Genomic DNA, 26,043 nt, shown 5'->3' with positions numbered 1-26,043 from the left:
GCCGATGCGTAACAACTTTGGCCCTTGTCAGTACTTGGGCGGGTGAGCGCATGGGAACACAGGGCACTATTGGCAGTTTTACTTCCTATTTTTGTTTCTCCTTTGTTTTCGGAGCTACAGCCCGATTCGGCCAGGGAGACGCCACCGTGAAATGAAGGGGGCGTGCTGTGTGTCCATCGCCTCGCCTCGCCTCTCCTTACCTCTCTCAGTCGTTTCTCGTGCTTGTCGTTTTGATATAGGCCGATTTGAGAGCGTCAGCTCTCGCGTCAGCTGAGCAAAGTCGAGACAAGTCGAGACACACTAAGGGCTGGTATGCAGCGAGTAAGAGGGCGAAAAAACAATAGTTTAAGAGCGCGTGGCAAAAGTACTCATACGCGAAATTAAAAGCCTGCTGCGGTGGCCGGGAATCGAACCCGGATCAACTGCTTGGAAGGCAACTATGCTGACCATTACACCACGACCGCACAAGCGAGCGCCCCGCCACCGCGCTGAGTCGGCTTCCCGCCTGTCGGCAGCGGCCGAAGGTGATCGTACCCGGCAGGCGCATTTCGAGGCAGGCTAGGGGAGCACATCCAGACGCATTCGGACAGCGTATCCGCGCACATTTCGCACCCTTTGGCAAGAGTCGGCGCCGGCGACGCAAGAGTACGCAGAGGACCGCGTTCTGGCGGCATCTTTAAGCAGTGCAGTGCAGGATTCAGCGTCTGCAGCATCTTCTCCACAGAATGCTACGGCGCTTGACGGCAGTCCCACTTTCCCTTGAGACATCTGCTCGGGAAGCAGCGTGAAGGTACCGCTGGCCCGAGCATCGGTGGTTCAGTGGTAGAATGCTCGCCTGCCACGCGGGCGGCCCGGGTTCGATTCCCGGCCGATGCATCATTTTGTTTTTTCTCCGGTAGGGGTGCTGCGTGTCTTTCGCACTCGAACTGCGTGAGCCATGAGAATGAACCGCGGGATTCCGTATGGAAAGAACCAATCATGCAGCGCGGACGACTGCTCGTTTGGACTCCTGCGTGCTATTGTACATACTGGCGTCGGCCTAGCATCGCAAGTTGCCTGCCGCGCCGTGAATGCACGTGTAGCAACAGAAAAAATGAGCCAGGGAGTGCAGACTCTCTACCACTTGTATTCGATACTTACCAAGATTCCAGAAGGTCTAACGATCGCCTGCCTCGGTAGCGCAGTAGGCAGCGCGTAAGTCTCATAATCTTAAGGTCGTGAGTTCGATCCACACCCGGGGCATCTAATTTTCTGTGACTGAAGGTGGTGCTGTTGCTAGGGCGCCAACTTATTTCTTGTTTGTTATCCACAACGTTTCAACGCTTCAGCGGGAAAATGTTTACTTCCTGTTATTGCTACATACAGCTTCCCTATCCCTCTTCTCCCAGCAGAGCATGAAGCCAAAAGCATTGCTCTGCGACGTTTGAGGTGCGCGCCTTGCCAGTCAGTATGTGCAAAGATGCTCGCAAAGAGAGCGACAATGCGACAAGCGACCGTACGAACGGTCGAATGAAACGGCCGCATCCGGTGTGGTCTAGTGGCTAGGATACCTGGCTTTCACCCAGGAGGCCCGGGTTCGATTCCCGGTACCGGAACGGAATTTTTTCCACACGAATCGTGACAAGTTTGAGCTGTCCGAGCGGCCGTTTCCCGTCCTGCTCGCAATATAGCTACTGTTTCGTGACCGTCAGCAGAATATAGACTAGGGAAGCAGACACACGACGACCATAGGAATGGTGTATGGCTTCATGCCACCTGATTCCAGCGTAGGGCTGAGCAACTGCATCTGCCGAGGCCCGTTAGCTCAGTTGGTTAGAGCGTCGTGCTAATAACGCGAAGGTCGTGGGTTCGATCCCCCCACGGGCCACTTCTCTTTTACTACTGCGAAAAGGCAGCGCCGATTTCAGCTGGCGAGTGTGATGACCAAATGATCATCACCCTGCGTGGAAGTTGACAGAGGATCCGAACCCGACTCGTCGGGAAGCACTACAGCATTCACTCGGCAATGGCCATAATATCTTGAATACACTGGTTAGAGAAAATGAAAGAAAATGTCCGATTGCCGATGCGTAACAACTTTGGCCCTTGTCAGTACTTGGGCGGGTGAGCGCATGGGAACACAGGGCACTATTGGCAGTTTTACTTCCTATTTTTGTTTCTCCTTTGTTTTCGGAGCTACAGCCCGATTCGGCCAGGGAGACGCCACCGTGAAATGAAGGGGGCGTGCTGTGTGTCCATCGCCTCGCCTCGCCTCTCCTTACCTCTCTCAGTCGTTTCTCGTGCTTGTCGTTTTGATATAGGCCGATTTGAGAGCGTCAGCTCTCGCGTCAGCTGAGCAAAGTCGAGACAAGTCGAGACACACTAAGGGCTGGTATGCAGCGAGTAAGAGGGCGAAAAAACAATAGTTTAAGAGCGCGTGGCAAAAGTACTCATACGCGAAATTAAAAGCCTGCTGCGGTGGCCGGGAATCGAACCCGGATCAACTGCTTGGAAGGCAACTATGCTGACCATTACACCACGACCGCACAAGCGAGCGCCCCGCCACCGCGCTGAGTCGGCTTCCCGCCTGTCGGCAGCGGCCGAAGGTGATCGTACCCGGCAGGCGCATTTCGAGGCAGGCTAGGGGAGCACATCCAGACGCATTCGGACAGCGTATCCGCGCACATTTCGCACCCTTTGGCAAGAGTCGGCGCCGGCGACGCAAGAGTACGCAGAGGACCGCGTTCTGGCGGCATCTTTAAGCAGTGCAGTGCAGGATTCAGCGTCTGCAGCATCTTCTCCACAGAATGCTACGGCGCTTGACGGCAGTCCCACTTTCCCTTGAGACATCTGCTCGGGAAGCAGCGTGAAGGTACCGCTGGCCCGAGCATCGGTGGTTCAGTGGTAGAATGCTCGCCTGCCACGCGGGCGGCCCGGGTTCGATTCCCGGCCGATGCATCATTTTGTTTTTTCTCCGGTAGGGGTGCTGCGTGTCTTTCGCACTCGAACTGCGTGAGCCATGAGAATGAACCGCGGGATTCCGTATGGAAAGAACCAATCATGCAGCGCGGACGACTGCTCGTTTGGACTCCTGCGTGCTATTGTACATACTGGCGTCGGCCTAGCATCGCAAGTTGCCTGCCGCGCCGTGAATGCACGTGTAGCAACAGAAAAAATGAGCCAGGGAGTGCAGACTCTCTACCACTTGTATTCGATACTTACCAAGATTCCAGAAGGTCTAACGATCGCCTGCCTCGGTAGCGCAGTAGGCAGCGCGTAAGTCTCATAATCTTAAGGTCGTGAGTTCGATCCACACCCGGGGCATCTAATTTTCTGTGACTGAAGGTGGTGCTGTTGCTAGGGCGCCAACTTATTTCTTGTTTGTTATCCACAACGTTTCAACGCTTCAGCGGGAAAATGTTTACTTCCTGTTATTGCTACATACAGCTTCCCTATCCCTCTTCTCCCAGCAGAGCATGAAGCCAAAAGCATTGCTCTGCGACGTTTGAGGTGCGCGCCTTGCCAGTCAGTATGTGCAAAGATGCTCGCAAAGAGAGCGACAATGCGACAAGCGACCGTACGAACGGTCGAATGAAACGGCCGCATCCGGTGTGGTCTAGTGGCTAGGATACCTGGCTTTCACCCAGGAGGCCCGGGTTCGATTCCCGGTACCGGAACGGAATTTTTTCCACACGAATCGTGACAAGTTTGAGCTGTCCGAGCGGCCGTTTCCCGTCCTGCTCGCAATATAGCTACTGTTTCGTGACCGTCAGCAGAATATAGACTAGGGAAGCAGACACACGACGACCATAGGAATGGTGTATGGCTTCATGCCACCTGATTCCAGCGTAGGGCTGAGCAACTGCATCTGCCGAGGCCCGTTAGCTCAGTTGGTTAGAGCGTCGTGCTAATAACGCGAAGGTCGTGGGTTCGATCCCCCCACGGGCCACTTCTCTTTTACTACTGCGAAAAGGCAGCGCCGATTTCAGCTGGCGAGTGTGATGACCAAATGATCATCACCCTGCGTGGAAGTTGACAGAGGATCCGAACCCGACTCGTCGGGAAGCACTACAGCATTCACTCGGCAATGGCCATAATATCTTGAATACACTGGTTAGAGAAAATGAAAGAAAATGTCCGATTGCCGATGCGTAACAACTTTGGCCCTTGTCAGTACTTGGGCGGGTGAGCGCATGGGAACACAGGGCCCTATTGGCAGTTTTACTTCCTATTTTTGTTTCTCCTTTGTTTTCGGAGCTACAGCCCGATTCGGCCAGGGAGACGCCACCGTGAAATGAAGGGGGCGTGCTGTGTGTCCATCGCCTCGCCTCGCCTCTCCTTACCTCTCTCAGTCGTTTCTCGTGCTTGTCGTTTTGATATAGGCCGATTTGAGAGCGTCAGCTCTCGCGTCAGCTGAGCAAAGTCGAGACAAGTCGAGACACACTAAGGGCTGGTATGCAGCGAGTAAGAGGGCGAAAAAACAATAGTTTAAGAGCGCGTGGCAAAAGTACTCATACGCGAAATTAAAAGCCTGCTGCGGTGGCCGGGAATCGAACCCGGATCAACTGCTTGGAAGGCAACTATGCTGACCATTACACCACGACCGCACAAGCGAGCGCCCCGCCACCGCGCTGAGTCGGCTTCCCGCCTGTCGGCAGCGGCCGAAGGTGATCGTACCCGGCAGGCGCATTTCGAGGCAGGCTAGGGGAGCACATCCAGACGCATTCGGACAGCGTATCCGCGCACATTTCGCATCCTTTGGCAAGAGTCGGCGCCGGCGACGCAAGAGTACGCAGAGGACCGCGTTCTGGCGGCATCTTTAAGCAGTGCAGTGCAGGATTCAGCGTCTGCAGCATCTTCTCCACAGAATGCTACGGCGCTTGACGGCAGTCCCACTTTCCCTTGAGACATCTGCTCGGGAAGCAGCGTGAAGGTACCGCTGGCCCGAGCATCGGTGGTTCAGTGGTAGAATGCTCGCCTGCCACGCGGGCGGCCCGGGTTCGATTCCCGGCCGATGCATCATTTTGTTTTTTCTCCGGTAGGGGTGCTGCGTGTCTTTCGCACTCGAACTGCGTGAGCCATGAGAATGAACCGCGGGATTCCGTATGGAAAGAACCAATCATGCAGCGCGGACGACTGCTCGTTTGGACTCCTGCGTGCTATTGTACATACTGGCGTCGGCCTAGCATCGCAAGTTGCCTGCCGCGCCGTGAATGCACGTGTAGCAACAGAAAAAATGAGCCAGGGAGTGCAGACTCTCTACCACTTGTATTCGATACTTACCAAGATTCCAGAAGGTCTAACGATCGCCTGCCTCGGTAGCGCAGTAGGCAGCGCGTAAGTCTCATAATCTTAAGGTCGTGAGTTCGATCCACACCCGGGGCATCTAATTTTCTGTGACTGAAGGTGGTGCTGTTGCTAGGGCGCCAACTTATTTCTTGTTTGTTATCCACAACGTTTCAACGCTTCAGCGGGAAAATGTTTACTTCCTGTTATTGCTACATACAGCTTCCCTATCCCTCTTCTCCCAGCAGAGCATGAAGCCAAAAGCATTGCTCTGCGACGTTTGAGGTGCGCGCCTTGCCAGTCAGTATGTGCAAAGATGCTCGCAAAGAGAGCGACAATGCGACAAGCGACCGTACGAACGGTCGAATGAAACGGCCGCATCCGGTGTGGTCTAGTGGCTAGGATACCTGGCTTTCACCCAGGAGGCCCGGGTTCGATTCCCGGTACCGGAACGGAATTTTTTCCACACGAATCGTGACAAGTTTGAGCTGTCCGAGCGGCCGTTTCCCGTCCTGCTCGCAATATAGCTACTGTTTCGTGACCGTCAGCAGAATATAGACTAGGGAAGCAGACACACGACGACCATAGGAATGGTGTATGGCTTCATGCCACCTGATTCCAGCGTAGGGCTGAGCAACTGCATCTGCCGAGGCCCGTTAGCTCAGTTGGTTAGAGCGTCGTGCTAATAACGCGAAGGTCGTGGGTTCGATCCCCCCACGGGCCACTTCTCTTTTACTACTGCGAAAAGGCAGCGCCGATTTCAGCTGGCGAGTGTGATGACCAAATGATCATCACCCTGCGTGGAAGTTGACAGAGGATCCGAACCCGACTCGTCGGGAAGCACTACAGCATTCACTCGGCAATGGCCATAATATCTTGAATACACTGGTTAGAGAAAATGAAAGAAAATGTCCGATTGCCGATGCGTAACAACTTTGGCCCTTGTCAGTACTTGGGCGGGTGAGCGCATGGGAACACAGGGCCCTATTGGCAGTTTTACTTCCTATTTTTGTTTCTCCTTTGTTTTCGGAGCTACAGCCCGATTCGGCCAGGGAGACGCCACCGTGAAATGAAGGGGGCGTGCTGTGTGTCCATCGCCTCGCCTCGCCTCTCCTTACCTCTCTCAGTCGTTTCTCGTGCTTGTCGTTTTGATATAGGCCGATTTGAGAGCGTCAGCTCTCGCGTCAGCTGAGCAAAGTCGAGACAAGTCGAGACACACTAAGGGCTGGTATGCAGCGAGTAAGAGGGCGAAAAAACAATAGTTTAAGAGCGCGTGGCAAAAGTACTCATACGCGAAATTAAAAGCCTGCTGCGGTGGCCGGGAATCGAACCCGGATCAACTGCTTGGAAGGCAACTATGCTGACCATTACACCACGACCGCACAAGCGAGCGCCCCGCCACCGCGCTGAGTCGGCTTCCCGCCTGTCGGCAGCGGCCGAAGGTGATCGTACCCGGCAGGCGCATTTCGAGGCAGGCTAGGGGAGCACATCCAGACGCATTCGGACAGCGTATCCGCGCACATTTCGCATCCTTTGGCAAGAGTCGGCGCCGGCGACGCAAGAGTACGCAGAGGACCGCGTTCTGGCGGCATCTTTAAGCAGTGCAGTGCAGGATTCAGCGTCTGCAGCATCTTCTCCACAGAATGCTACGGCGCTTGACGGCAGTCCCACTTTCCCTTGAGACATCTGCTCGGGAAGCAGCGTGAAGGTACCGCTGGCCCGAGCATCGGTGGTTCAGTGGTAGAATGCTCGCCTGCCACGCGGGCGGCCCGGGTTCGATTCCCGGCCGATGCATCATTTTGTTTTTTCTCCGGTAGGGGTGCTGCGTGTCTTTCGCACTCGAACTGCGTGAGCCATGAGAATGAACCGCGGGATTCCGTATGGAAAGAACCAATCATGCAGCGCGGACGACTGCTCGTTTGGACTCCTGCGTGCTATTGTACATACTGGCGTCGGCCTAGCATCGCAAGTTGCCTGCCGCGCCGTGAATGCACGTGTAGCAACAGAAAAAATGAGCCAGGGAGTGCAGACTCTCTACCACTTGTATTCGATACTTACCAAGATTCCAGAAGGTCTAACGATCGCCTGCCTCGGTAGCGCAGTAGGCAGCGCGTAAGTCTCATAATCTTAAGGTCGTGAGTTCGATCCACACCCGGGGCATCTAATTTTCTGTGACTGAAGGTGGTGCTGTTGCTAGGGCGCCAACTTATTTCTTGTTTGTTATCCACAACGTTTCAACGCTTCAGCGGGAAAATGTTTACTTCCTGTTATTGCTACATACAGCTTCCCTATCCCTCTTCTCCCAGCAGAGCATGAAGCCAAAAGCATTGCTCTGCGACGTTTGAGGTGCGCGCCTTGCCAGTCAGTATGTGCAAAGATGCTCGCAAAGAGAGCGACAATGCGACAAGCGACCGTACGAACGGTCGAATGAAACGGCCGCATCCGGTGTGGTCTAGTGGCTAGGATACCTGGCTTTCACCCAGGAGGCCCGGGTTCGATTCCCGGTACCGGAACGGAATTTTTTCCACACGAATCGTGACAAGTTTGAGCTGTCCGAGCGGCCGTTTCCCGTCCTGCTCGCAATATAGCTACTGTTTCGTGACCGTCAGCAGAATATAGACTAGGGAAGCAGACACACGACGACCATAGGAATGGTGTATGGCTTCATGCCACCTGATTCCAGCGTAGGGCTGAGCAACTGCATCTGCCGAGGCCCGTTAGCTCAGTTGGTTAGAGCGTCGTGCTAATAACGCGAAGGTCGTGGGTTCGATCCCCCCACGGGCCACTTCTCTTTTACTACTGCGAAAAGGCAGCGCCGATTTCAGCTGGCGAGTGTGATGACCAAATGATCATCACCCTGCGTGGAAGTTGACAGAGGATCCGAACCCGACTCGTCGGGAAGCACTACAGCATTCACTCGGCAATGGCCATAATATCTTGAATACACTGGTTAGAGAAAATGAAAGAAAATGTCCGATTGCCGATGCGTAACAACTTTGGCCCTTGTCAGTACTTGGGCGGGTGAGCGCATGGGAACACAGGGCACTATTGGCAGTTTTACTTCCTATTTTTGTTTCTCCTTTGTTTTCGGAGCTACAGCCCGATTCGGCCAGGGAGACGCCACCGTGAAATGAAGGGGGCGTGCTGTGTGTCCATCGCCTCGCCTCGCCTCTCCTTACCTCTCTCAGTCGTTTCTCGTGCTTGTCGTTTTGATATAGGCCGATTTGAGAGCGTCAGCTCTCGCGTCAGCTGAGCAAAGTCGAGACAAGTCGAGACACTCTAAGGGCTGGTATGCAGCGAGTAAGAGGGCGAAAAAACAATAGTTTAAGAGCGCGTGGCAAAAGTACTCATACGCGAAATTAAAAGCCTGCTGCGGTGGCCGGGAATCGAACCCGGATCAACTGCTTGGAAGGCAACTATGCTGACCATTACACCACGACCGCACAAGCGAGCGCCCCGCCACCGCGCTGAGTCGGCTTCCCGCCTGTCGGCAGCGGCCGAAGGTGATCGTACCCGGCAGGCGCATTTCGAGGCAGGCTAGGGGAGCACATCCAGACGCATTCGGACAGCGTATCCGCGCACATTTCGCATCCTTTGGCAAGAGTCGGCGCCGGCGACGCAAGAGTACGCAGAGGACCGCGTTCTGGCGGCATCTTTAAGCAGTGCAGTGCAGGATTCAGCGTCTGCAGCATCTTCTCCACAGAATGCTACGGCGCTTGACGGCAGTCCCACTTTCCCTTGAGACATCTGCTCGGGAAGCAGCGTGAAGGTACCGCTGGCCCGAGCATCGGTGGTTCAGTGGTAGAATGCTCGCCTGCCACGCGGGCGGCCCGGGTTCGATTCCCGGCCGATGCATCATTTTGTTTTTTCTCCGGTAGGGGTGCTGCGTGTCTTTCGCACTCGAACTGCGTGAGCCATGAGAATGAACCGCGGGATTCCGTATGGAAAGAACCAATCATGCAGCGCGGACGACTGCTCGTTTGGACTCCTGCGTGCTATTGTACATACTGGCGTCGGCCTAGCATCGCAAGTTGCCTGCCGCGCCGTGAATGCACGTGTAGCAACAGAAGAAATGAGCCAGGGAGTGCAGACTCTCTACCACTTGTATTCGATACTTACCAAGATTCCAGAAGGTCTAACGATCGCCTGCCTCGGTAGCGCAGTAGGCAGCGCGTAAGTCTCATAATCTTAAGGTCGTGAGTTCGATCCACACCCGGGGCATCTAATTTTCTGTGACTGAAGGTGGTGCTGTTGCTAGGGCGCCAACTTATTTCTTGTTTGTTATCCACAACGTTTCAACGCTTCAGCGGGAAAATGTTTACTTCCTGTTATTGCTACATACAGCTTCCCTATCCCTCTTCTCCCAGCAGAGCATGAAGCCAAAAGCATTGCTCTGCGACGTTTGAGGTGCGCGCCTTGCCAGTCAGTATGTGCAAAGATGCTCGCAAAGAGAGCGACAATGCGACAAGCGACCGTACGAACGGTCGAATGAAACGGCCGCATCCGGTGTGGTCTAGTGGCTAGGATACCTGGCTTTCACCCAGGAGGCCCGGGTTCGATTCCCGGTACCGGAACGGAATTTTTTCCACACGAATCGTGACAAGTTTGAGCTGTCCGAGCGGCCGTTTCCCGTCCTGCTCGCAATATAGCTACTGTTTCGTGACCGTCAGCAGAATATAGACTAGGGAAGCAGACACACGACGACCATAGGAATGGTGTATGGCTTCATGCCACCTGATTCCAGCGTAGGGCTGAGCAACTGCATCTGCCGAGGCCCGTTAGCTCAGTTGGTTAGAGCGTCGTGCTAATAACGCGAAGGTCGTGGGTTCGATCCCCCCACGGGCCACTTCTCTTTTACTACTGCGAAAAGGCAGCGCCGATTTCAGCTGGCGAGTGTGATGACCAAATGATCATCACCCTGCGTGGAAGTTGACAGAGGATCCGAACCCGACTCGTCGGGAAGCACTACAGCATTCACTCGGCAATGGCCATAATATCTTGAATACACTGGTTAGAGAAAATGAAAGAAAATGTCCGATTGCCGATGCGTAACAACTTTGGCCCTTGTCAGTACTTGGGCGGGTGAGCGCATGGGAACACAGGGCACTATTGGCAGTTTTACTTCCTATTTTTGTTTCTCCTTTGTTTTCGGAGCTACAGCCCGATTCGGCCAGGGAGACGCCACCGTGAAATGAAGGGGGCGTGCTGTGTGTCCATCGCCTCGCCTCGCCTCTCCTTACCTCTCTCAGTCGTTTCTCGTGCTTGTCGTTTTGATATAGGCCGATTTGAGAGCGTCAGCTCTCGCGTCAGCTGAGCAAAGTCGAGACAAGTCGAGACACACTAAGGGCTGGTATGCAGCGAGTAAGAGGGCGAAAAAACAATAGTTTAAGAGCGCGTGGCAAAAGTACTCATACGCGAAATTAAAAGCCTGCTGCGGTGGCCGGGAATCGAACCCGGATCAACTGCTTGGAAGGCAACTATGCTGACCATTACACCACGACCGCACAAGCGAGCGCCCCGCCACCGCGCTGAGTCGGCTTCCCGCCTGTCGGCAGCGGCCGAAGGTGATCGTACCCGGCAGGCGCATTTCGAGGCAGGCTAGGGGAGCACATCCAGACGCATTCGGACAGCGTATCCGCGCACATTTCGCACCCTTTGGCAAGAGTCGGCGCCGGCGACGCAAGAGTACGCAGAGGACCGCGTTCTGGCGGCATCTTTAAGCAGTGCAGTGCAGGATTCAGCGTCTGCAGCATCTTCTCCACAGAATGCTACGGCGCTTGACGGCAGTCCCACTTTCCCTTGAGACATCTGCTCGGGAAGCAGCGTGAAGGTACCGCTGGCCCGAGCATCGGTGGTTCAGTGGTAGAATGCTCGCCTGCCACGCGGGCGGCCCGGGTTCGATTCCCGGCCGATGCATCATTTTGTTTTTTCTCCGGTAGGGGTGCTGCGTGTCTTTCGCACTCGAACTGCGTGAGCCATGAGAATGAACCGCGGGATTCCGTATGGAAAGAACCAATCATGCAGCGCGGACGACTGCTCGTTTGGACTCCTGCGTGCTATTGTACATACTGGCGTCGGCCTAGCATCGCAAGTTGCCTGCCGCGCCGTGAATGCACGTGTAGCAACAGAAAAAATGAGCCAGGGAGTGCAGACTCTCTACCACTTGTATTCGATACTTACCAAGATTCCAGAAGGTCTAACGATCGCCTGCCTCGGTAGCGCAGTAGGCAGCGCGTAAGTCTCATAATCTTAAGGTCGTGAGTTCGATCCACACCCGGGGCATCTAATTTTCTGTGACTGAAGGTGGTGCTGTTGCTAGGGCGCCAACTTATTTCTTGTTTGTTATCCACAACGTTTCAACGCTTCAGCGGGAAAATGTTTACTTCCTGTTATTGCTACATACAGCTTCCCTATCCCTCTTCTCCCAGCAGAGCATGAAGCCAAAAGCATTGCTCTGCGACGTTTGAGGTGCGCGCCTTGCCAGTCAGTATGTGCAAAGATGCTCGCAAAGAGAGCGACAATGCGACAAGCGACCGTACGAACGGTCGAATGAAACGGCCGCATCCGGTGTGGTCTAGTGGCTAGGATACCTGGCTTTCACCCAGGAGGCCCGGGTTCGATTCCCGGTACCGGAACGGAATTTTTTCCACACGAATCGTGACAAGTTTGAGCTGTCCGAGCGGCCGTTTCCCGTCCTGCTCGCAATATAGCTACTGTTTCGTGACCGTCAGCAGAATATAGACTAGGGAAGCAGACACACGACGACCATAGGAATGGTGTATGGCTTCATGCCACCTGATTCCAGCGTAGGGCTGAGCAACTGCATCTGCCGAGGCCCGTTAGCTCAGTTGGTTAGAGCGTCGTGCTAATAACGCGAAGGTCGTGGGTTCGATCCCCCCACGGGCCACTTCTCTTTTACTACTGCGAAAAGGCAGCGCCGATTTCAGCTGGCGAGTGTGATGACCAAATGATCATCACCCTGCGTGGAAGTTGACAGAGGATCCGAACCCGACTCGTCGGGAAGCACTACAGCATTCACTCGGCAATGGCCATAATATCTTGAATACACTGGTTAGAGAAAATGAAAGAAAATGTCCGATTGCCGATGCGTAACAACTTTGGCCCTTGTCAGTACTTGGGCGGGTGAGCGCATGGGAACACAGGGCACTATTGGCAGTTTTACTTCCTATTTTTGTTTCTCCTTTGTTTTCGGAGCTACAGCCCGATTCGGCCAGGGAGACGCCACCGTGAAATGAAGGGGGCGTGCTGTGTGTCCATCGCCTCGCCTCGCCTCTCCTTACCTCTCTCAGTCGTTTCTCGTGCTTGTCGTTTTGATATAGGCCGATTTGAGAGCGTCAGCTCTCGCGTCAGCTGAGCAAAGTCGAGACAAGTCGAGACACACTAAGGGCTGGTATGCAGCGAGTAAGAGGGCGAAAAAACAATAGTTTAAGAGCGCGTGGCAAAAGTACTCATACGCGAAATTAAAAGCCTGCTGCGGTGGCCGGGAATCGAACCCGGATCAACTGCTTGGAAGGCAACTATGCTGACCATTACACCACGACCGCACAAGCGAGCGCCCCGCCACCGCGCTGAGTCGGCTTCCCGCCTGTCGGCAGCGGCCGAAGGTGATCGTACCCGGCAGGCGCATTTCGAGGCAGGCTAGGGGAGCACATCCAGACGCATTCGGACAGCGTATCCGCGCACATTTCGCACCCTTTGGCAAGAGTCGGCGCCGGCGACGCAAGAGTACGCAGAGGACCGCGTTCTGGCGGCATCTTTAAGCAGTGCAGTGCAGGATTCAGCGTCTGCAGCATCTTCTCCACAGAATGCTACGGCGCTTGACGGCAGTCCCACTTTCCCTTGAGACATCTGCTCGGGAAGCAGCGTGAAGGTACCGCTGGCCCGAGCATCGGTGGTTCAGTGGTAGAATGCTCGCCTGCCACGCGGGCGGCCCGGGTTCGATTCCCGGCCGATGCATCATTTTGTTTTTTCTCCGGTAGGGGTGCTGCGTGTCTTTCGCACTCGAACTGCGTGAGCCATGAGAATGAACCGCGGGATTCCGTATGGAAAGAACCAATCATGCAGCGCGGACGACTGCTCGTTTGGACTCCTGCGTGCTATTGTACATACTGGCGTCGGCCTAGCATCGCAAGTTGCCTGCCGCGCCGTGAATGCACGTGTAGCAACAGAAAAAATGAGCCAGGGAGTGCAGACTCTCTACCACTTGTATTCGATACTTACCAAGATTCCAGAAGGTCTAACGATCGCCTGCCTCGGTAGCGCAGTAGGCAGCGCGTAAGTCTCATAATCTTAAGGTCGTGAGTTCGATCCACACCCGGGGCATCTAATTTTCTGTGACTGAAGGTGGTGCTGTTGCTAGGGCGCCAACTTATTTCTTGTTTGTTATCCACAACGTTTCAACGCTTCAGCGGGAAAATGTTTACTTCCTGTTATTGCTACATACAGCTTCCCTATCCCTCTTCTCCCAGCAGAGCATGAAGCCAAAAGCATTGCTCTGCGACGTTTGAGGTGCGCGCCTTGCCAGTCAGTATGTGCAAAGATGCTCGCAAAGAGAGCGACAATGCGACAAGCGACCGTACGAACGGTCGAATGAAACGGCCGCATCCGGTGTGGTCTAGTGGCTAGGATACCTGGCTTTCACCCAGGAGGCCCGGGTTCGATTCCCGGTACCGGAACGGAATTTTTTCCACACGAATCGTGACAAGTTTGAGCTGTCCGAGCGGCCGTTTCCCGTCCTGCTCGCAATATAGCTACTGTTTCGTGACCGTCAGCAGAATATAGACTAGGGAAGCAGACACACGACGACCATAGGAATGGTGTATGGCTTCATGCCACCTGATTCCAGCGTAGGGCTGAGCAACTGCATCTGCCGAGGCCCGTTAGCTCAGTTGGTTAGAGCGTCGTGCTAATAACGCGAAGGTCGTGGGTTCGATCCCCCCACGGGCCACTTCTCTTTTACTACTGCGAAAAGGCAGCGCCGATTTCAGCTGGCGAGTGTGATGACCAAATGATCATCACCCTGCGTGGAAGTTGACAGAGGATCCGAACCCGACTCGTCGGGAAGCACTACAGCATTCACTCGGCAATGGCCATAATATCTTGAATACACTGGTTAGAGAAAATGAAAGAAAATGTCCGATTGCCGATGCGTAACAACTTTGGCCCTTGTCAGTACTTGGGCGGGTGAGCGCATGGGAACACAGGGCCCTATTGGCAGTTTTACTTCCTATTTTTGTTTCTCCTTTGTTTTCGGAGCTACAGCCCGATTCGGCCAGGGAGACGCCACCGTGAAATGAAGGGGGCGTGCTGTGTGTCCATCGCCTCGCCTCGCCTCTCCTTACCTCTCTCAGTCGTTTCTCGTGCTTGTCGTTTTGATATAGGCCGATTTGAGAGCGTCAGCTCTCGCGTCAGCTGAGCAAAGTCGAGACAAGTCGAGACACACTAAGGGCTGGTATGCAGCGAGTAAGAGGGCGAAAAAACAATAGTTTAAGAGCGCGTGGCAAAAGTACTCATACGCGAAATTAAAAGCCTGCTGCGGTGGCCGGGAATCGAACCCGGATCAACTGCTTGGAAGGCAACTATGCTGACCATTACACCACGACCGCACAAGCGAGCGCCCCGCCACCGCGCTGAGTCGGCTTCCCGCCTGTCGGCAGCGGCCGAAGGTGATCGTACCCGGCAGGCGCATTTCGAGGCAGGCTAGGGGAGCACATCCAGACGCATTCGGACAGCGTATCCGCGCACATTTCGCATCCTTTGGCAAGAGTCGGCGCCGGCGACGCAAGAGTACGCAGAGGACCGCGTTCTGGCGGCATCTTTAAGCAGTGCAGTGCAGGATTCAGCGTCTGCAGCATCTTCTCCACAGAATGCTACGGCGCTTGACGGCAGTCCCACTTTCCCTTGAGACATCTGCTCGGGAAGCAGCGTGAAGGTACCGCTGGCCCGAGCATCGGTGGTTCAGTGGTAGAATGCTCGCCTGCCACGCGGGCGGCCCGGGTTCGATTCCCGGCCGATGCATCATTTTGTTTTTTCTCCGGTAGGGGTGCTGCGTGTCTTTCGCACTCGAACTGCGTGAGCCATGAGAATGAACCGCGGGATTCCGTATGGAAAGAACCAATCATGCAGCGCGGACGACTGCTCGTTTGGACTCCTGCGTGCTATTGTACATACTGGCGTCGGCCTAGCATCGCAAGTTGCCTGCCGCGCCGTGAATGCACGTGTAGCAACAGAAAAAATGAGCCAGGGAGTGCAGACTCTCTACCACTTGTATTCGATACTTACCAAGATTCCAGAAGGTCTAACGATCGCCTGCCTCGGTAGCGCAGTAGGCAGCGCGTAAGTCTCATAATCTTAAGGTCGTGAGTTCGATCCACACCCGGGGCATCTAATTTTCTGTGACTGAAGGTGGTGCTGTTGCTAGGGCGCCAACTTATTTCTTGTTTGTTATCCACAACGTTTCAACGCTTCAGCGGGAAAATGTTTACTTCCTGTTATTGCTACATACAGCTTCCCTATCCCTCTTCTCCCAGCAGAGCATGAAGCCAAAAGCATTGCTCTGCGACGTTTGAGGTGCGCGCCTTGCCAGTCAGTATGTGCAAAGATGCTCGCAAAGAGAGCGACAATGCGACAAGCGACCGTACGAACGGTCGAATGAAACGGCCGCATCCGGTGTGGTCTAGTGGCTAGGATACCTGGCTTTCACCCAGGAGGCCCGGGTTCGATTCCCGGTACCGGAACGGAATTTTTTCCACACGAATCGTGACAAGTTTGAGCTGTCCGAGCGGCCGTTTCCCGTCCTGCTCGCAATATAGCTACTGTTTCGTGACCGTCAGCAGAATATAGACTAGGGAAGCAGACACACGACGACCATAGGAATGGTGTATGGCTTCATGCCACCTGATTCCAGCGTAGGGCTGAGCAACTGCATCTGCCGAGGCCCGTTAGCTCAGTTGGTTAGAGCGTCGTGCTAATAACGCGAAGGTCGTGGGTTCGATCCCCCCACGGGCCACTTCTCTTTTACTACTGCGAAAAGGCAGCGCCGATTTCAGCTGGCGAGTGTGATGACCAAATGATCATCACCCTGCGTGGAAGTTGACAGAGGATCCGAACCCGACTCGTCGGGAAGCACTACAGCATTCACTCGGCAATGGCCATAATATCTTGAATACACTGGTTAGAGAAAATGAAAGAAAATGTCCGATTGCCGATGCGTAACAACTTTGGCCCTTGTCAGTACTTGGGCGGGTGAGCGCATGGGAACACAGGGCACTATTGGCAGTTTTACTTCCTATTTTTGTTTCTCCTTTGTTTTCGGAGCTACAGCCCGATTCGGCCAGGGAGACGCCACCGTGAAATGAAGGGGGCGTGCTGTGTGTCCATCGCCTCGCCTCGCCTCTCCTTACCTCTCTCAGTCGTTTCTCGTGCTTGTCGTTTTGATATAGGCCGATTTGAGAGCGTCAGCTCTCGCGTCAGCTGAGCAAAGTCGAGACAAGTCGAGACACACTAAGGGCTGGTATGCAGCGAGTAAGAGGGCGAAAAAACAATAGTTTAAGAGCGCGTGGCAAAAGTACTCATACGCGAAATTAAAAGCCTGCTGCGGTGGCCGGGAATCGAACCCGGATCAACTGCTTGGAAGGCAACTATGCTGACCATTACACCACGACCGCACAAGCGAGCGCCCCGCCACCGCGCTGAGTCGGCTTCCCGCCTGTCGGCAGCGGCCGAAGGTGATCGTACCCGGCAGGCGCATTTCGAGGCAGGCTAGGGGAGCACATCCAGACGCATTCGGACAGCGTATCCGCGCACATTTCGCATCCTTTGGCAAGAGTCGGCGCCGGCGACGCAAGAGTACGCAGAGGACCGCGTTCTGGCGGCATCTTTAAGCAGTGCAGTGCAGGATTCAGCGTCTGCAGCATCTTCTCCACAGAATGCTACGGCGCTTGACGGCAGTCCCACTTTCCCTTGAGACATCTGCTCGGGAAGCAGCGTGAAGGTACCGCTGGCCCGAGCATCGGTGGTTCAGTGGTAGAATGCTCGCCTGCCACGCGGGCGGCCCGGGTTCGATTCCCGGCCGATGCATCATTTTGTTTTTTCTCCGGTAGGGGTGCTGCGTGTCTTTCGCACTCGAACTGCGTGAGCCATGAGAATGAACCGCGGGATTCCGTATGGAAAGAACCAATCATGCAGCGCGGACGACTGCTCGTTTGGACTCCTGCGTGCTATTGTACATACTGGCGTCGGCCTAGCATCGCAAGTTGCCTGCCGCGCCGTGAATGCACGTGTAGCAACAGAAAAAATGAGCCAGGGAGTGCAGACTCTCTACCACTTGTATTCGATACTTACCAAGATTCCAGAAGGTCTAACGATCGCCTGCCTCGGTAGCGCAGTAGGCAGCGCGTAAGTCTCATAATCTTAAGGTCGTGAGTTCGATCCACACCCGGGGCATCTAATTTTCTGTGACTGAAGGTGGTGCTGTTGCTAGGGCGCCAACTTATTTCTTGTTTGTTATCCACAACGTTTCAACGCTTCAGCGGGAAAATGTTTACTTCCTGTTATTGCTACATACAGCTTCCCTATCCCTCTTCTCCCAGCAGAGCATGAAGCCAAAAGCATTGCTCTGCGACGTTTGAGGTGCGCGCCTTGCCAGTCAGTATGTGCAAAGATGCTCGCAAAGAGAGCGACAATGCGACAAGCGACCGTACGAACGGTCGAATGAAACGGCCGCATCCGGTGTGGTCTAGTGGCTAGGATACCTGGCTTTCACCCAGGAGGCCCGGGTTCGATTCCCGGTACCGGAACGGAATTTTTTCCACACGAATCGTGACAAGTTTGAGCTGTCCGAGCGGCCGTTTCCCGTCCTGCTCGCAATATAGCTACTGTTTCGTGACCGTCAGCAGAATATAGACTAGGGAAGCAGACACACGACGACCATAGGAATGGTGTATGGCTTCATGCCACCTGATTCCAGCGTAGGGCTGAGCAACTGCATCTGCCGAGGCCCGTTAGCTCAGTTGGTTAGAGCGTCGTGCTAATAACGCGAAGGTCGTGGGTTCGATCCCCCCACGGGCCACTTCTCTTTTACTACTGCGAAAAGGCAGCGCCGATTTCAGCTGGCGAGTGTGATGACCAAATGATCATCACCCTGCGTGGAAGTTGACAGAGGATCCGAACCCGACTCGTCGGGAAGCACTACAGCATTCACTCGGCAATGGCCATAATATCTTGAATACACTGGTTAGAGAAAATGAAAGAAAATGTCCGATTGCCGATGCGTAACAACTTTGGCCCTTGTCAGTACTTGGGCGGGTGAGCGCATGGGAACACAGGGCACTATTGGCAGTTTTACTTCCTATTTTTGTTTCTCCTTTGTTTTCGGAGCTACAGCCCGATTCGGCCAGGGAGACGCCACCGTGAAATGAAGGGGGCGTGCTGTGTGTCCATCGCCTCGCCTCGCCTCTCCTTACCTCTCTCAGTCGTTTCTCGTGCTTGTCGTTTTGATATAGGCCGATTTGAGAGCGTCAGCTCTCGCGTCAGCTGAGCAAAGTCGAGACAAGTCGAGACACACTAAGGGCTGGTATGCAGCGAGTAAGAGGGCGAAAAAACAATAGTTTAAGAGCGCGTGGCAAAAGTACTCATACGCGAAATTAAAAGCCTGCTGCGGTGGCCGGGAATCGAACCCGGATCAACTGCTTGGAAGGCAACTATGCTGACCATTACACCACGACCGCACAAGCGAGCGCCCCGCCACCGCGCTGAGTCGGCTTCCCGCCTGTCGGCAGCGGCCGAAGGTGATCGTACCCGGCAGGCGCATTTCGAGGCAGGCTAGGGGAGCACATCCAGACGCATTCGGACAGCGTATCCGCGCACATTTCGCATCCTTTGGCAAGAGTCGGCGCCGGCGACGCAAGAGTACGCAGAGGACCGCGTTCTGGCGGCATCTTTAAGCAGTGCAGTGCAGGATTCAGCGTCTGCAGCATCTTCTCCACAGAATGCTACGGCGCTTGACGGCAGTCCCACTTTCCCTTGAGACATCTGCTCGGGAAGCAGCGTGAAGGTACCGCTGGCCCGAGCATCGGTGGTTCAGTGGTAGAATGCTCGCCTGCCACGCGGGCGGCCCGGGTTCGATTCCCGGCCGATGCATCATTTTGTTTTTTCTCCGGTAGGGGTGCTGCGTGTCTTTCGCACTCGAACTGCGTGAGCCATGAGAATGAACCGCGGGATTCCGTATGGAAAGAACCAATCATGCAGCGCGGACGACTGCTCGTTTGGACTCCTGCGTGCTATTGTACATACTGGCGTCGGCCTAGCATCGCAAGTTGCCTGCCGCGCCGTGAATGCACGTGTAGCAACAGAAAAAATGAGCCAGGGAGTGCAGACTCTCTACCACTTGTATTCGATACTTACCAAGATTCCAGAAGGTCTAACGATCGCCTGCCTCGGTAGCGCAGTAGGCAGCGCGTAAGTCTCATAATCTTAAGGTCGTGAGTTCGATCCACACCCGGGGCATCTAATTTTCTGTGACTGAAGGTGGTGCTGTTGCTAGGGCGCCAACTTATTTCTTGTTTGTTATCCACAACGTTTCAACGCTTCAGCGGGAAAATGTTTACTTCCTGTTATTGCTACATACAGCTTCCCTATCCCTCTTCTCCCAGCAGAGCATGAAGCCAAAAGCATTGCTCTGCGACGTTTGAGGTGCGCGCCTTGCCAGTCAGTATGTGCAAAGATGCTCGCAAAGAGAGCGACAATGCGACAAGCGACCGTACGAACGGTCGAATGAAACGGCCGCATCCGGTGTGGTCTAGTGGCTAGGATACCTGGCTTTCACCCAGGAGGCCCGGGTTCGATTCCCGGTACCGGAACGGAATTTTTTCCACACGAATCGTGACAAGTTTGAGCTGTCCGAGCGGCCGTTTCCCGTCCTGCTCGCAATATAGCTACTGTTTCGTGACCGTCAGCAGAATATAGACTAGGGAAGCAGACACACGACGACCATAGGAATGGTGTATGGCTTCATGCCACCTGATTCCAGCGTAGGGCTGAGCAACTGCATCTGCCGAGGCCCGTTAGCTCAGTTGGTTAGAGCGTCGTGCTAATAACGCGAAGGTCGTGGGTTCGATCCCCCCACGGGCCACTTCTCTTTTACTACTGCGAAAAGGCAGCGCCGATTTCAGCTGGCGAGTGTGATGACCAAATGATCATCACCCTGCGTGGAAGTTGACAGAGGATCCGAACCCGACTCGTCGGGAAGCACTACAGCATTCACTCGGCAATGGCCATAATATCTTGAATACACTGGTTAGAGAAAATGAAAGAAAATGTCCGATTGCCGATGCGTAACAACTTTGGCCCTTGTCAGTACTTGGGCGGGTGAGCGCATGGGAACACAGGGCACTATTGGCAGTTTTACTTCCTATTTTTGTTTCTCCTTTGTTTTCGGAGCTACAGCCCGATTCGGCCAGGGAGACGCCACCGTGAAATGAAGGGGGCGTGCTGTGTGTCCATCGCCTCGCCTCGCCTCTCCTTACCTCTCTCAGTCGTTTCTCGTGCTTGTCGTTTTGATATAGGCCGATTTGAGAGCGTCAGCTCTCGCGTCAGCTGAGCAAAGTCGAGACAAGTCGAGACACACTAAGGGCTGGTATGCAGCGAGTAAGAGGGCGAAAAAACAATAGTTTAAGAGCGCGTGGCAAAAGTACTCATACGCGAAATTAAAAGCCTGCTGCGGTGGCCGGGAATCGAACCCGGATCAACTGCTTGGAAGGCAACTATGCTGACCATTACACCACGACCGCACAAGCGAGCGCCCCGCCACCGCGCTGAGTCGGCTTCCCGCCTGTCGGCAGCGGCCGAAGGTGATCGTACCCGGCAGGCGCATTTCGAGGCAGGCTAGGGGAGCACATCCAGACGCATTCGGACAGCGTATCCGCGCACATTTCGCATCCTTTGGCAAGAGTCGGCGCCGGCGACGCAAGAGTACGCAGAGGACCGCGTTCTGGCGGCATCTTTAAGCAGTGCAGTGCAGGATTCAGCGTCTGCAGCATCTTCTCCACAGAATGCTACGGCGCTTGACGGCAGTCCCACTTTCCCTTGAGACATCTGCTCGGGAAGCAGCGTGAAGGTACCGCTGGCCCGAGCATCGGTGGTTCAGTGGTAGAATGCTCGCCTGCCACGCGGGCGGCCCGGGTTCGATTCCCGGCCGATGCATCATTTTGTTTTTTCTCCGGTAGGGGTGCTGCGTGTCTTTCGCACTCGAACTGCGTGAGCCATGAGAATGAACCGCGGGATTCCGTATGGAAAGAACCAATCATGCAGCGCGGACGACTGCTCGTTTGGACTCCTGCGTGCTATTGTACATACTGGCGTCGGCCTAGCATCGCAAGTTGCCTGCCGCGCCGTGAATGCACGTGTAGCAACAGAAAAAATGAGCCAGGGAGTGCAGACTCTCTACCACTTGTATTCGATACTTACCAAGATTCCAGAAGGTCTAACGATCGCCTGCCTCGGTAGCGCAGTAGGCAGCGCGTAAGTCTCATAATCTTAAGGTCGTGAGTTCGATCCACACCCGGGGCATCTAATTTTCTGTGACTGAAGGTGGTGCTGTTGCTAGGGCGCCAACTTATTTCTTGTTTGTTATCCACAACGTTTCAACGCTTCAGCGGGAAAATGTTTACTTCCTGTTATTGCTACATACAGCTTCCCTATCCCTCTTCTCCCAGCAGAGCATGAAGCCAAAAGCATTGCTCTGCGACGTTTGAGGTGCGCGCCTTGCCAGTCAGTATGTGCAAAGATGCTCGCAAAGAGAGCGACAATGCGACAAGCGACCGTACGAACGGTCGAATGAAACTGCCGCATCCGGTGTGGTCTAGTGGCTAGGATACCTGGCTTTCACCCAGGAGGCCCGGGTTCGATTCCCGGTACCGGAACGGAATTTTTTCCACACGAATCGTGACAAGTTTGAGCTGTCCGAGCGGCCGTTTCCCGTCCTGCTCGCAATATAGCTACTGTTTCGTGACCGTCAGCAGAATATAGACTAGGGAAGCAGACACACGACGACCATAGGAATGGTGTATGGCTTCATGCCACCTGATTCCAGCGTAGGGCTGAGCAACTGCATCTGCCGAGGCCCGTTAGCTCAGTTGGTTAGAGCGTCGTGCTAATAACGCGAAGGTCGTGGGTTCGATCCCCCCACGGGCCACTTCTCTTTTACTACTGCGAAAAGGCAGCGCCGATTTCAGCTGGCGAGTGTGATGACCAAATGATCATCACCCTGCGTGGAAGTTGACAGAGGATCCGAACCCGACTCGTCGGGAAGCACTACAGCATTCACTCGGCAATGGCCATAATATCTTGAATACACTGGTTAGAGAAAATGAAAGAAAATGTCCGATTGCCGATGCGTAACAACTTTGGCCCTTGTCAGTACTTGGGCGGGTGAGCGCATGGGAACACAGGGCACTATTGGCAGTTTTACTTCCTATTTTTGTTTCTCCTTTGTTTTCGGAGCTACAGCCCGATTCGGCCAGGGAGACGCCACCGTGAAATGAAGGGGGCGTGCTGTGTGTCCATCGCCTCGCCTCGCCTCTCCTTACCTCTCTCAGTCGTTTCTCGTGCTTGTCGTTTTGATATAGGCCGATTTGAGAGCGTCAGCTCTCGCGTCAGCTGAGCAAAGTCGAGACAAGTCGAGACACACTAAGGGCTGGTATGCAGCGAGTACGAGGGCGAAAAAACAATAGTTTAAGAGCGCGTGGCAAAAGTACTCATACGCGAAATTAAAAGCCTGCTGCGGTGGCCGGGAATCGAACCCGGTTCAACTGCTTGGAAGGCAACTATGCTGACCATTACACCACGACCGCACAAGCGAGCGCCCCGCCACCGCGCTGAGTCGGCTTCCCGCCTGTCGGCAGCGGCCGAAGGTGATCGTACCCGGCAGGCGCATTTCGAGGCAGGCTAGGGGAGCACATCCAGACGCATTCGGACAGCGTATCCGCGCACATTTCGCACCCTTTGGCAAGAGTCGGCGCCGGCGACGCAAGAGTACGCAGAGGACCGCGTTCTGGCGGCATCTTTAAGCAGTGCAGTGCAGGATTCAGCGTCTGCAGCATCTTCTCCACAGAATGCTACGGCGCTTGACGGCAGTCCCACTTTCCCTTGAGACATCTGCTCGGGAAGCAGCGTGAAGGTACCGCTGGCCCGAGCATCGGTGGTTCAGTGGTAGAATGCTCGCCTGCCACGCGGGCGGCCCGGGTTCGATTCCCGGCCGATGCATCATTTTGTTTTTTCTCCGGTAGGGGTGCTGCGTGTCTTTCGCACTCGAACTGCGTGAGCCATGAGAATGAACCGCGGGATTCCGTATGGAAAGAACCAATCATGCAGCGCGGACGACTGCTCGTTTGGACTCCTGCGTGCTATTGTACATACTGGCGTCGGCCTAGCATCGCAAGTTGCCTGCCGCGCCGTGAATGCACGTGTAGCAACAGAAAAAATGAGCCAGGGAGTGCAGACTCTCTACCACTTGTATTCGATACTTACCAAGATTCCAGAAGGTCTAACGATCGCCTGCCTCGGTAGCGCAGTAGGCAGCGCGTAAGTCTCATAATCTTAAGGTCGTGAGTTCGATCCTCACCCGGGGCATCTAATTTTCTGTGACTGAAGGTGGTGCTGTTGCTAGGGCGCCAACTTATTTCTTGTTTGTTATCCACAACGTTTCAACGCTTCAGCGGGAAAATGTTTACTTCCTGTTATTGCTACATACAGCTTCCCTATTCCTCTTCTCCCAGCACAGCATGAAGCCAAAAGCATTGCTCTGCGACGTTTGAGGTGCGCGCCTTGCCAGTCAGTATGTGCAAAGATGCTCGCAAAGAGAGCGACAATGCGACAAGCGACCGTACGAACGGTCGAATGAAACGGCCGCATCCGGTGTGGTCTAGTGGCTGGGATACCTGGCTTTCACCCAGGAGGCCCGGGTTCGATTCCCGGTACCGGAACGGAATTTTTTCCACACGAATCGTGACAAGTTTGAGCTGTCCGAGCGGCCGTTTCCCGTCCTGCTCGCAATATAGCTACTGTTTCGTGACCGTCAGCAGAATATAGACTAGGGAAGCAGACACACGACGACCATAGGAATGGTGTATGGCTTCATGCCACCTGATTCCAGCGTAGGGCTGAGCAACTGCATCTGCCGAGGCCCGTTAGCTCAGTTGGTTAGAGCGTCGTGCTAATAACGCGAAGGTCGTGGGTTCGATCCCCCCACGGGCCACTTCTCTTTTACTACTGCGAAAAGGCAGCGCCGATTTCAGCTGGCGAGTGTGATGACCAAATGATCATCACCCTGCGTGGAAGTTGACAGAGGATCCGAACCCGACTCGTCGGGAAGCACTACAGCATTCACTCGGCAATGGCCATAATATCTTGAATACACTGGTTAGAGAAAATGAAAGAAAATGTCCGATTGCCGATGCGTAACAACTTTGGCCCTTGTCAGTACTTGGGCGGGTGAGCGCATGGGAACACAGGGCACTATTGGCAGTTTTACTTCCTATTTTTGTTTCTCCTTTGTTTTCGGAGCTACAGCCCGATTCGGCCAGGGAGACGCCACCGTGAAATGAAGGGGGCGTGCTGTGTGTCCATCGCCTCGCCTCGCCTCTCCTTACCTCTCTCAGTCGTTTCTCGTGCTTGTCGTTTTGATATAGGCCGATTTGAGAGCGTCAGCTCTCGCGTCAGCTGAGCAAAGTCGAGACAAGTCGAGACACACTAAGGGCTGGTATGCAGCGAGTAAGAGGGCGAAAAAACAATAGTTTAAGAGCGCGTGGCAAAAGTACTCATACGCGAAATTAAAAGCCTGCTGCGGTGGCCGGGAATCGAACCCGGATCAACTGCTTGGAAGGCAACTATGCTGACCATTACACCACGACCGCACAAGCGAGCGCCCCGCCACCGCGCTGAGTCGGCTTCCCGCCTGTCGGCAGCGGCCGAAGGTGATCGTACCCGGCAGGCGCATTTCGAGGCAGGCTAGGGGAGCACATCCAGACGCATTCGGACAGCGTATCCGCGCACATTTCGCATCCTTTGGCAAGAGTCGGCGCCGGCGACGCAAGAGTACGCAGAGGACCGCGTTCTGGCGGCATCTTTAAGCAGTGCAGTGCAGGATTCAGCGTCTGCAGCATCTTCTCCACAGAATGCTACGGCGCTTGACGGCAGTCCCACTTTCCCTTGAGACATCTGCTCGGGAAGCAGCGTGAAGGTACCGCTGGCCCGAGCATCGGTGGTTCAGTGGTAGAATGCTCGCCTGCCACGCGGGCGGCCCGGGTTCGATTCCCGGCCGATGCATCATTTTGTTTTTTCTCCGGTAGGGGTGCTGCGTGTCTTTCGCACTCGAACTGCGTGAGCCATGAGAATGAACCGCGGGATTCCGTATGGAAAGAACCAATCATGCAGCGCGGACGACTGCTCGTTTGGACTCCTGCGTGCTATTGTACATACTGGCGTCGGCCTAGCATCGCAAGTTGCCTGCCGCGCCGTGAATGCACGTGTAGCAACAGAAAAAATGAGCCAGGGAGTGCAGACTCTCTACCACTTGTATTCGATACTTACCAAGATTCCAGAAGGTCTAACGATCGCCTGCCTCGGTAGCGCAGTAGGCAGCGCGTAAGTCTCATAATCTTAAGGTCGTGAGTTCGATCCTCACCCGGGGCATCTAATTTTCTGTGACTGAAGGTGGTGCTGTTGCTAGGGCGCCAACTTATTTCTTGTTTGTTATCCACA

The 26,043-nt window shown here is 54.6% G+C and overlaps 63 non-coding genes across 63 annotated transcripts; 50 read left to right on the top strand and 13 right to left on the bottom strand.

Annotated features, from left to right (window-relative positions):
- Nucleotides 1–392: 392 nt before the first annotated feature.
- Nucleotides 393–464, bottom strand: Trnag-ucc (transfer RNA glycine (anticodon UCC)). Its single transcript has one exon. It is a non-coding gene; the product is annotated as a tRNA-Gly (tRNA).
- A 341-nt stretch (nucleotides 465–805) lies between these two features.
- Nucleotides 806–876, top strand: Trnag-gcc (transfer RNA glycine (anticodon GCC)). Its single transcript has one exon. It is a non-coding gene; the product is annotated as a tRNA-Gly (tRNA).
- A 293-nt stretch (nucleotides 877–1,169) lies between these two features.
- Trnam-cau (transfer RNA methionine (anticodon CAU)) lies at nucleotides 1,170–1,242 on the top strand. Its single transcript has one exon. It is a non-coding gene; the product is annotated as a tRNA-Met (tRNA).
- A 281-nt stretch (nucleotides 1,243–1,523) lies between these two features.
- On the top strand, nucleotides 1,524–1,595 carry Trnae-uuc (transfer RNA glutamic acid (anticodon UUC)). The gene has a single exon. It is a non-coding gene; the product is annotated as a tRNA-Glu (tRNA).
- A 198-nt stretch (nucleotides 1,596–1,793) lies between these two features.
- Nucleotides 1,794–1,867, top strand: Trnai-aau (transfer RNA isoleucine (anticodon AAU)). Its single transcript has one exon. It is a non-coding gene; the product is annotated as a tRNA-Ile (tRNA).
- A 586-nt stretch (nucleotides 1,868–2,453) lies between these two features.
- Nucleotides 2,454–2,525, bottom strand: Trnag-ucc (transfer RNA glycine (anticodon UCC)). The gene has a single exon. It is a non-coding gene; the product is annotated as a tRNA-Gly (tRNA).
- Nucleotides 2,526–2,866: 341 nt separating this feature from the next.
- Nucleotides 2,867–2,937, top strand: Trnag-gcc (transfer RNA glycine (anticodon GCC)). Its single transcript has one exon. It is a non-coding gene; the product is annotated as a tRNA-Gly (tRNA).
- Nucleotides 2,938–3,230: 293 nt separating this feature from the next.
- Nucleotides 3,231–3,303, top strand: Trnam-cau (transfer RNA methionine (anticodon CAU)). The gene has a single exon. It is a non-coding gene; the product is annotated as a tRNA-Met (tRNA).
- A 281-nt stretch (nucleotides 3,304–3,584) lies between these two features.
- Nucleotides 3,585–3,656, top strand: Trnae-uuc (transfer RNA glutamic acid (anticodon UUC)). Its single transcript has one exon. It is a non-coding gene; the product is annotated as a tRNA-Glu (tRNA).
- A 198-nt stretch (nucleotides 3,657–3,854) lies between these two features.
- Trnai-aau (transfer RNA isoleucine (anticodon AAU)) lies at nucleotides 3,855–3,928 on the top strand. The gene has a single exon. It is a non-coding gene; the product is annotated as a tRNA-Ile (tRNA).
- Nucleotides 3,929–4,514: 586 nt separating this feature from the next.
- Trnag-ucc (transfer RNA glycine (anticodon UCC)) lies at nucleotides 4,515–4,586 on the bottom strand. Its single transcript has one exon. It is a non-coding gene; the product is annotated as a tRNA-Gly (tRNA).
- Nucleotides 4,587–4,927: 341 nt separating this feature from the next.
- On the top strand, nucleotides 4,928–4,998 carry Trnag-gcc (transfer RNA glycine (anticodon GCC)). The gene has a single exon. It is a non-coding gene; the product is annotated as a tRNA-Gly (tRNA).
- A 293-nt stretch (nucleotides 4,999–5,291) lies between these two features.
- Trnam-cau (transfer RNA methionine (anticodon CAU)) lies at nucleotides 5,292–5,364 on the top strand. Its single transcript has one exon. It is a non-coding gene; the product is annotated as a tRNA-Met (tRNA).
- A 281-nt stretch (nucleotides 5,365–5,645) lies between these two features.
- On the top strand, nucleotides 5,646–5,717 carry Trnae-uuc (transfer RNA glutamic acid (anticodon UUC)). The gene has a single exon. It is a non-coding gene; the product is annotated as a tRNA-Glu (tRNA).
- Nucleotides 5,718–5,915: 198 nt separating this feature from the next.
- On the top strand, nucleotides 5,916–5,989 carry Trnai-aau (transfer RNA isoleucine (anticodon AAU)). The gene has a single exon. It is a non-coding gene; the product is annotated as a tRNA-Ile (tRNA).
- Nucleotides 5,990–6,575: 586 nt separating this feature from the next.
- On the bottom strand, nucleotides 6,576–6,647 carry Trnag-ucc (transfer RNA glycine (anticodon UCC)). The gene has a single exon. It is a non-coding gene; the product is annotated as a tRNA-Gly (tRNA).
- A 341-nt stretch (nucleotides 6,648–6,988) lies between these two features.
- On the top strand, nucleotides 6,989–7,059 carry Trnag-gcc (transfer RNA glycine (anticodon GCC)). The gene has a single exon. It is a non-coding gene; the product is annotated as a tRNA-Gly (tRNA).
- A 293-nt stretch (nucleotides 7,060–7,352) lies between these two features.
- Trnam-cau (transfer RNA methionine (anticodon CAU)) lies at nucleotides 7,353–7,425 on the top strand. Its single transcript has one exon. It is a non-coding gene; the product is annotated as a tRNA-Met (tRNA).
- A 281-nt stretch (nucleotides 7,426–7,706) lies between these two features.
- Trnae-uuc (transfer RNA glutamic acid (anticodon UUC)) lies at nucleotides 7,707–7,778 on the top strand. The gene has a single exon. It is a non-coding gene; the product is annotated as a tRNA-Glu (tRNA).
- Nucleotides 7,779–7,976: 198 nt separating this feature from the next.
- Nucleotides 7,977–8,050, top strand: Trnai-aau (transfer RNA isoleucine (anticodon AAU)). The gene has a single exon. It is a non-coding gene; the product is annotated as a tRNA-Ile (tRNA).
- Nucleotides 8,051–8,636: 586 nt separating this feature from the next.
- Trnag-ucc (transfer RNA glycine (anticodon UCC)) lies at nucleotides 8,637–8,708 on the bottom strand. The gene has a single exon. It is a non-coding gene; the product is annotated as a tRNA-Gly (tRNA).
- Nucleotides 8,709–9,049: 341 nt separating this feature from the next.
- On the top strand, nucleotides 9,050–9,120 carry Trnag-gcc (transfer RNA glycine (anticodon GCC)). Its single transcript has one exon. It is a non-coding gene; the product is annotated as a tRNA-Gly (tRNA).
- Nucleotides 9,121–9,413: 293 nt separating this feature from the next.
- On the top strand, nucleotides 9,414–9,486 carry Trnam-cau (transfer RNA methionine (anticodon CAU)). The gene has a single exon. It is a non-coding gene; the product is annotated as a tRNA-Met (tRNA).
- A 281-nt stretch (nucleotides 9,487–9,767) lies between these two features.
- On the top strand, nucleotides 9,768–9,839 carry Trnae-uuc (transfer RNA glutamic acid (anticodon UUC)). The gene has a single exon. It is a non-coding gene; the product is annotated as a tRNA-Glu (tRNA).
- Nucleotides 9,840–10,037: 198 nt separating this feature from the next.
- On the top strand, nucleotides 10,038–10,111 carry Trnai-aau (transfer RNA isoleucine (anticodon AAU)). Its single transcript has one exon. It is a non-coding gene; the product is annotated as a tRNA-Ile (tRNA).
- Nucleotides 10,112–10,697: 586 nt separating this feature from the next.
- Nucleotides 10,698–10,769, bottom strand: Trnag-ucc (transfer RNA glycine (anticodon UCC)). Its single transcript has one exon. It is a non-coding gene; the product is annotated as a tRNA-Gly (tRNA).
- A 341-nt stretch (nucleotides 10,770–11,110) lies between these two features.
- On the top strand, nucleotides 11,111–11,181 carry Trnag-gcc (transfer RNA glycine (anticodon GCC)). Its single transcript has one exon. It is a non-coding gene; the product is annotated as a tRNA-Gly (tRNA).
- Nucleotides 11,182–11,474: 293 nt separating this feature from the next.
- Nucleotides 11,475–11,547, top strand: Trnam-cau (transfer RNA methionine (anticodon CAU)). The gene has a single exon. It is a non-coding gene; the product is annotated as a tRNA-Met (tRNA).
- A 281-nt stretch (nucleotides 11,548–11,828) lies between these two features.
- Nucleotides 11,829–11,900, top strand: Trnae-uuc (transfer RNA glutamic acid (anticodon UUC)). The gene has a single exon. It is a non-coding gene; the product is annotated as a tRNA-Glu (tRNA).
- Nucleotides 11,901–12,098: 198 nt separating this feature from the next.
- Nucleotides 12,099–12,172, top strand: Trnai-aau (transfer RNA isoleucine (anticodon AAU)). The gene has a single exon. It is a non-coding gene; the product is annotated as a tRNA-Ile (tRNA).
- A 586-nt stretch (nucleotides 12,173–12,758) lies between these two features.
- Trnag-ucc (transfer RNA glycine (anticodon UCC)) lies at nucleotides 12,759–12,830 on the bottom strand. Its single transcript has one exon. It is a non-coding gene; the product is annotated as a tRNA-Gly (tRNA).
- A 341-nt stretch (nucleotides 12,831–13,171) lies between these two features.
- Trnag-gcc (transfer RNA glycine (anticodon GCC)) lies at nucleotides 13,172–13,242 on the top strand. Its single transcript has one exon. It is a non-coding gene; the product is annotated as a tRNA-Gly (tRNA).
- Nucleotides 13,243–13,535: 293 nt separating this feature from the next.
- Nucleotides 13,536–13,608, top strand: Trnam-cau (transfer RNA methionine (anticodon CAU)). The gene has a single exon. It is a non-coding gene; the product is annotated as a tRNA-Met (tRNA).
- A 281-nt stretch (nucleotides 13,609–13,889) lies between these two features.
- On the top strand, nucleotides 13,890–13,961 carry Trnae-uuc (transfer RNA glutamic acid (anticodon UUC)). The gene has a single exon. It is a non-coding gene; the product is annotated as a tRNA-Glu (tRNA).
- A 198-nt stretch (nucleotides 13,962–14,159) lies between these two features.
- Trnai-aau (transfer RNA isoleucine (anticodon AAU)) lies at nucleotides 14,160–14,233 on the top strand. Its single transcript has one exon. It is a non-coding gene; the product is annotated as a tRNA-Ile (tRNA).
- Nucleotides 14,234–14,819: 586 nt separating this feature from the next.
- Trnag-ucc (transfer RNA glycine (anticodon UCC)) lies at nucleotides 14,820–14,891 on the bottom strand. Its single transcript has one exon. It is a non-coding gene; the product is annotated as a tRNA-Gly (tRNA).
- Nucleotides 14,892–15,232: 341 nt separating this feature from the next.
- Nucleotides 15,233–15,303, top strand: Trnag-gcc (transfer RNA glycine (anticodon GCC)). The gene has a single exon. It is a non-coding gene; the product is annotated as a tRNA-Gly (tRNA).
- A 293-nt stretch (nucleotides 15,304–15,596) lies between these two features.
- Nucleotides 15,597–15,669, top strand: Trnam-cau (transfer RNA methionine (anticodon CAU)). The gene has a single exon. It is a non-coding gene; the product is annotated as a tRNA-Met (tRNA).
- A 281-nt stretch (nucleotides 15,670–15,950) lies between these two features.
- On the top strand, nucleotides 15,951–16,022 carry Trnae-uuc (transfer RNA glutamic acid (anticodon UUC)). Its single transcript has one exon. It is a non-coding gene; the product is annotated as a tRNA-Glu (tRNA).
- Nucleotides 16,023–16,220: 198 nt separating this feature from the next.
- On the top strand, nucleotides 16,221–16,294 carry Trnai-aau (transfer RNA isoleucine (anticodon AAU)). The gene has a single exon. It is a non-coding gene; the product is annotated as a tRNA-Ile (tRNA).
- Nucleotides 16,295–16,880: 586 nt separating this feature from the next.
- Trnag-ucc (transfer RNA glycine (anticodon UCC)) lies at nucleotides 16,881–16,952 on the bottom strand. The gene has a single exon. It is a non-coding gene; the product is annotated as a tRNA-Gly (tRNA).
- Nucleotides 16,953–17,293: 341 nt separating this feature from the next.
- On the top strand, nucleotides 17,294–17,364 carry Trnag-gcc (transfer RNA glycine (anticodon GCC)). Its single transcript has one exon. It is a non-coding gene; the product is annotated as a tRNA-Gly (tRNA).
- A 293-nt stretch (nucleotides 17,365–17,657) lies between these two features.
- Nucleotides 17,658–17,730, top strand: Trnam-cau (transfer RNA methionine (anticodon CAU)). The gene has a single exon. It is a non-coding gene; the product is annotated as a tRNA-Met (tRNA).
- Nucleotides 17,731–18,011: 281 nt separating this feature from the next.
- On the top strand, nucleotides 18,012–18,083 carry Trnae-uuc (transfer RNA glutamic acid (anticodon UUC)). The gene has a single exon. It is a non-coding gene; the product is annotated as a tRNA-Glu (tRNA).
- A 198-nt stretch (nucleotides 18,084–18,281) lies between these two features.
- Nucleotides 18,282–18,355, top strand: Trnai-aau (transfer RNA isoleucine (anticodon AAU)). Its single transcript has one exon. It is a non-coding gene; the product is annotated as a tRNA-Ile (tRNA).
- A 586-nt stretch (nucleotides 18,356–18,941) lies between these two features.
- Nucleotides 18,942–19,013, bottom strand: Trnag-ucc (transfer RNA glycine (anticodon UCC)). Its single transcript has one exon. It is a non-coding gene; the product is annotated as a tRNA-Gly (tRNA).
- Nucleotides 19,014–19,354: 341 nt separating this feature from the next.
- Nucleotides 19,355–19,425, top strand: Trnag-gcc (transfer RNA glycine (anticodon GCC)). The gene has a single exon. It is a non-coding gene; the product is annotated as a tRNA-Gly (tRNA).
- A 293-nt stretch (nucleotides 19,426–19,718) lies between these two features.
- On the top strand, nucleotides 19,719–19,791 carry Trnam-cau (transfer RNA methionine (anticodon CAU)). Its single transcript has one exon. It is a non-coding gene; the product is annotated as a tRNA-Met (tRNA).
- Nucleotides 19,792–20,072: 281 nt separating this feature from the next.
- Trnae-uuc (transfer RNA glutamic acid (anticodon UUC)) lies at nucleotides 20,073–20,144 on the top strand. The gene has a single exon. It is a non-coding gene; the product is annotated as a tRNA-Glu (tRNA).
- Nucleotides 20,145–20,342: 198 nt separating this feature from the next.
- Nucleotides 20,343–20,416, top strand: Trnai-aau (transfer RNA isoleucine (anticodon AAU)). Its single transcript has one exon. It is a non-coding gene; the product is annotated as a tRNA-Ile (tRNA).
- A 586-nt stretch (nucleotides 20,417–21,002) lies between these two features.
- Nucleotides 21,003–21,074, bottom strand: Trnag-ucc (transfer RNA glycine (anticodon UCC)). The gene has a single exon. It is a non-coding gene; the product is annotated as a tRNA-Gly (tRNA).
- A 341-nt stretch (nucleotides 21,075–21,415) lies between these two features.
- Nucleotides 21,416–21,486, top strand: Trnag-gcc (transfer RNA glycine (anticodon GCC)). Its single transcript has one exon. It is a non-coding gene; the product is annotated as a tRNA-Gly (tRNA).
- Nucleotides 21,487–21,779: 293 nt separating this feature from the next.
- Nucleotides 21,780–21,852, top strand: Trnam-cau (transfer RNA methionine (anticodon CAU)). Its single transcript has one exon. It is a non-coding gene; the product is annotated as a tRNA-Met (tRNA).
- A 281-nt stretch (nucleotides 21,853–22,133) lies between these two features.
- On the top strand, nucleotides 22,134–22,205 carry Trnae-uuc (transfer RNA glutamic acid (anticodon UUC)). Its single transcript has one exon. It is a non-coding gene; the product is annotated as a tRNA-Glu (tRNA).
- A 198-nt stretch (nucleotides 22,206–22,403) lies between these two features.
- Nucleotides 22,404–22,477, top strand: Trnai-aau (transfer RNA isoleucine (anticodon AAU)). The gene has a single exon. It is a non-coding gene; the product is annotated as a tRNA-Ile (tRNA).
- A 586-nt stretch (nucleotides 22,478–23,063) lies between these two features.
- On the bottom strand, nucleotides 23,064–23,135 carry Trnag-ucc (transfer RNA glycine (anticodon UCC)). The gene has a single exon. It is a non-coding gene; the product is annotated as a tRNA-Gly (tRNA).
- A 341-nt stretch (nucleotides 23,136–23,476) lies between these two features.
- On the top strand, nucleotides 23,477–23,547 carry Trnag-gcc (transfer RNA glycine (anticodon GCC)). Its single transcript has one exon. It is a non-coding gene; the product is annotated as a tRNA-Gly (tRNA).
- Nucleotides 23,548–23,840: 293 nt separating this feature from the next.
- Nucleotides 23,841–23,913, top strand: Trnam-cau (transfer RNA methionine (anticodon CAU)). The gene has a single exon. It is a non-coding gene; the product is annotated as a tRNA-Met (tRNA).
- A 281-nt stretch (nucleotides 23,914–24,194) lies between these two features.
- On the top strand, nucleotides 24,195–24,266 carry Trnae-uuc (transfer RNA glutamic acid (anticodon UUC)). Its single transcript has one exon. It is a non-coding gene; the product is annotated as a tRNA-Glu (tRNA).
- A 198-nt stretch (nucleotides 24,267–24,464) lies between these two features.
- On the top strand, nucleotides 24,465–24,538 carry Trnai-aau (transfer RNA isoleucine (anticodon AAU)). Its single transcript has one exon. It is a non-coding gene; the product is annotated as a tRNA-Ile (tRNA).
- Nucleotides 24,539–25,124: 586 nt separating this feature from the next.
- Nucleotides 25,125–25,196, bottom strand: Trnag-ucc (transfer RNA glycine (anticodon UCC)). Its single transcript has one exon. It is a non-coding gene; the product is annotated as a tRNA-Gly (tRNA).
- A 341-nt stretch (nucleotides 25,197–25,537) lies between these two features.
- Trnag-gcc (transfer RNA glycine (anticodon GCC)) lies at nucleotides 25,538–25,608 on the top strand. Its single transcript has one exon. It is a non-coding gene; the product is annotated as a tRNA-Gly (tRNA).
- Nucleotides 25,609–25,901: 293 nt separating this feature from the next.
- Nucleotides 25,902–25,974, top strand: Trnam-cau (transfer RNA methionine (anticodon CAU)). Its single transcript has one exon. It is a non-coding gene; the product is annotated as a tRNA-Met (tRNA).
- Nucleotides 25,975–26,043: the final 69 nt, after the last annotated feature.

The sequence above is a fragment of the Schistocerca serialis genome, chromosome 2 (assembly GCF_023864345.2).
Source record: "Schistocerca serialis cubense isolate TAMUIC-IGC-003099 chromosome 2, iqSchSeri2.2, whole genome shotgun sequence".
NCBI classification, from domain to species: Eukaryota; Metazoa; Arthropoda; class Insecta; order Orthoptera; family Acrididae; genus Schistocerca; species Schistocerca serialis.
This window is presented reverse-complemented; position numbering and strand designations above follow the sequence as displayed.